This window comes from Macrobrachium nipponense, chromosome 36 (genome assembly GCF_015104395.2).
Source record: "Macrobrachium nipponense isolate FS-2020 chromosome 36, ASM1510439v2, whole genome shotgun sequence".
NCBI lineage: Eukaryota > Metazoa > Arthropoda > Malacostraca > Decapoda > Palaemonidae > Macrobrachium > Macrobrachium nipponense.
In genome coordinates, this window is record NC_087220.1 from 26117050 (window position 1) to 26121682 (window position 4633).

Sequence of the window (4633 nt, forward strand, 5' to 3'; positions counted from 1 at the left end):
ACATCGTATGATTTCAAAGGGAAAGCTTTTTTATAAATATAAACCATTTCCGTTCCATTCACTCGTGTATGTTTTATTTATTTTTTTAAAGAATAACTAATTTATGACAGATATTTCCACTAGCGCTTGTATTCTATAAAAAAAGAAATACTTTTTGTGATTCGACGTTAAAAATTATGATTTTTTAACATTCATGAAATTAATATTTATACCTTTTCCAACGAATTGAATCGAGTCATAGCTTATGCAGCAAGATGTAAATAGTGGGCGTAAATCTCCAGTAAATGTTTTGCAAATATCAATTATCTTGAGTGATTTATCTAAACTTCAGTATGGAAAGTTTTTCTAGAATGCCTTCATGTTCAAAACTTAAATAACGAATGAACTTAAAACGAACAATTTTCGAAAAGCATTACAAAACCAGATGTTGACGAATAATATAATCGGTCAATAGATTATGTCAGTCACCATCAGCCAACACGTCATGAGTAACTGAGAAGGCCTTTATGGGTGGAGAAAGGGGCCTTCTTCGTACATATCTCGAGGAGTGTCCGCATTGCACCACTAACCAATGAAAACTCAGCAAACGTTTGATCCCCTGCTGACCTACCACTATATATTGAGTAGATGCTGACAGCATCTACAGTCTGCTCCGACCCTTTCAATTACAAAATTTCTAAATGGTTAACTGGCCTCCTTTCCCCTTTTTAAGGCACTTTTTCTCCAAGTCACATTAAACATTCGGAAGATTTTTGTCACAAATTCAGAGAAGCACATATACCACTTCACAACATAAAACTAAGCCTTGACGTAGATTCCCTGTTCACAAAAGTACCAGTACATGACGTTCTTCAGTTTTTGAAGGAAAAATTATCCCCTTATTCAGATAATTTCCCATTGGTTCTGAACAAAATAATAAAGTTAGTTGAATGATGTGAATCTAATAACGTATTTTCATTCGGGGGATCATCCTATTAGCAAAATTTCAGTTGTAGTATGGGTAGTCCTTTAAGTCCTGTTTTAGCCAATCTGTACATGGAATACTTTGAAACTACAGTAATAAATGCAATAAAACCCAAAAACATGGTGTGGATGAGATATGTAGATGTTATTCTAACATTTTGGGATAATATATGGGGCAATTTTAATGAATTTTTTTCAAAATTAAACACATCAATGCCCAGCATCAAATTTAAAGTTGAATGTGAAACAGACAATAAAATTCCTTTTCTTGATGTTTTAATAATCAGAGACACGACAGAATACAAATTTACCATATACAGAAAACCAATGTTCTCACTTTCCTACATTCACTATTTCAGCTATCATGACATTCCTATCAAGGTAGGCGTATTCTTAAGAACCTTACGAATTTGTTCTCCAGATTTCCTGGAAAAAGAATTTGAACTAATTCGTAAGGAACTTTCGTCTTTAAGGTATCCTGACCATATAATTAAGAAAGCAATTCACAATGCAAACATAATTTTCTACTGACCCCCAGAGACACACCCAACAATAAAATAAAAATTCCACACCTGGACAGGATTAAGACAGTGACCCAGACCCTCGGAAAATCTAACCCTTTTGCATTTACTTACCCAAATACCTTAGCCAAATCCCTGATTAACGTCCAACAAAAGACATCCCCCAAGGACATTGGAGTTTACGAAATCCCATGCCTGGACTGTGAACAATCTTACATCGGATTTACAGGAAAATCACTTCCCCAGAGATTAATACAGCACAAATGGTCAGTCAGGTATGGACAACAGAGCTCAGCTATTTTCAACCATATAAATGAACATAACCATTTGTCACGTATAATTTGTAGCAGCAACTGCTGGTACAAGAGTCAAATGATAGAATCGGCCTTGATAAAAGAGAGGCAGATAATGAATATCTCAAAGGGAGTTTGGGACTCAGATGTCATCGACCAGGTTTTCATTCAACCGACACTATAGAAGATGAAAGGAAGATTATCAGCAGGAGTGACCTAAATTGGCTTACGTGTGGATGGACCTCTTGGTATAAATACTACCTTTTCTGTAACTTTTCTCATTCATCTACCTGAAGAGGGAGACAGCAGTCTCTGAAATCTATATATATATACTATATATCTATATATATATATAGATATATATATATATATATATAAATATAATATTATATACATTTATATATATATATATTTATATTATTAATGTATTATATATTATATATTTATATATTTATATATTATTATCTATTATTATATTAGTATTATTATATTAATTATATATTATATATTATATTATATGATATATATATATATATAATAATATATAATATTATATATATTAAAGGATGTATATATTATATATTATATATTATATATTTATATTATATATTATTTATATATTTATACTTATATGATATATATTTGAGATATATCATATTATATCTATATTATATTATATTATAATTTATTATTATTATATATATTAATATATTATATATATTATATTATATATATTATAATATTAATATATATGATATCATGATTTATATATATATATAAATATATATATATCACTATATAGATATATATTAAGTATTATATATATATATCTTACTATATTATATATATTATTAAGGAATTGTGTGTGTGTTTGTATTATAAAATGTACGGATGTTTGTGACACGAGCTCTGAAACACATGGAACTTTAATGTTCAATACCACAGTCAATTGCTAATACCACTGTTAAAACTGAAACCAAATTTCTGGATCTTAACTGGTTTCATCTTAGACATCCTCAGGAGGACTAGTACATAGTAGTAGCAATTTCCTGTATGTATGCTACTTTGGTAAAATAAAGAGTACAGGTAAACAGCAGATGGTTAAAAGTCGTAAGCCGCATGAAATAGTTGATGTCAATGTCTCGTTTTGTCACCAGTTGGACTTGATCTTTACAAGTCTTGTAATTCGAAAGACACCTGACCATCACACTTGGATATTAGCACCTCAGTGGCGTGGTCGGTATAGTGTCGGCGTACGACCTCGGTAGCCGCGAGTTATATTCTCGGGCATTCCACTGAGGGGTTAAAGATGTGTATTTCTGGTGATAGAAGTTCACTCTTGACGTGATTCGGAAGTCACGTAAAGCCATTGGTCCCGTTGCTGAATAACTCCTGGTTCCATGCAACGTAAAAACACCTTACAAATAAAACAAATAAACAAACAAACGCACCAGGATATTTTTTTTAATGATTAGTTAACAAGCATATGTCTTGTTGTCATGTGAACCACAAGTACTGTTCTTAGAATCAATACATTTTACATGTCTTTTTATATAGATGGATTGAATATATACAGTGCTAGTCTGATTTTCGTACTGGTATAAAACATTTCTTTTATGAAACTTTGACAAATGTAGATTTTGATATATGAACTATGAGTTACATGAAAGATGATATACAAATCCTTTCTTATTGTCAGGAGAGTAGTTTGTCGATACATGCAAGGTCACGCTTACAAAACCATGATTTAAGTTCTGATTTTCTACTTCATTGCTTTGATCAGAAGAAAAACGTAAAATGCGGATATTTTGGTAGGCTTTCTATATACTGTCAATTTTAACCCATTGTTACCTTCAGGTATAAATCAACAAAAGGAAAGGGGTGGGGCGGGGGGGGGGGGGGGGCGGCGGCACAGGACGCAATCGTTTTCAATCACTTCAGTAAATTTCATCGATGGCATCAATTTATTTAGTCTATCAAGGAAAGTGTTAAGGTTTTCATTTCCCTGCCAAGTGAATATTATGTCGCCAGTATACCATAGCCATTCAATATTTTATGGAACTATATTGAAAAAAAAAAAACCATTCCAGGTATAAACGTTTTTGTGGGTCGAGTTCCAAATAGGAATTTATGCAAACAGCTTATTTATGAATATACATGTGCCGTTTTTTATCCATTTAAAAATGCTTCATTTTTATGGTCTTCACTTAATATCGATGACAGGAGACAGACCATGGCAATACCAAAATCTGAAAGTAACATATATTGTTGAATTTAAATTTTCCATATTTCACAAAAAGTTTAATTAATTTACCCAAAACGAAATTGGTCAGAATACATTCATACATATCTACGTCACTGGTATTTGGAATTGTTAATAATATTATGTGACATTTGTGACATACTGAAGAGAAACTGTCACCAGATTAAGATTATATATATGCTTCTAAAAAGTCTCCAAGATTGATATTATGAAATTATTATTGTTGCTTCTTTGTTTAATTCAAATTTTGCCATAATAAATGTGAAGCAGGAGTAGCCTTATTTCATTGTTATCCTGATGTATGACATGCTTCAGACAAGTCTGAAAATAAAATAAACTTTTTTAGTAAGTTCGTGTTTGACAAAATACTGAAAAATGTGTTTTAAAACAAAATCTATTTACACATGAAGAGAAATAACATCATTTCAGTTTACGGGTCGTGGCCCGAGAGTCTTAGGAGATGGAGAATTAATTCAATGGCTGCTTTCCGGCTGACCGATCTTAGTCCTGATTTAACAGAAGAAAGTGAGAAATGTCAAGGTTCTCTTACCCTGTTTCCAACCTAATTCTAAGGAGTGACTCGTTGGGCAAAA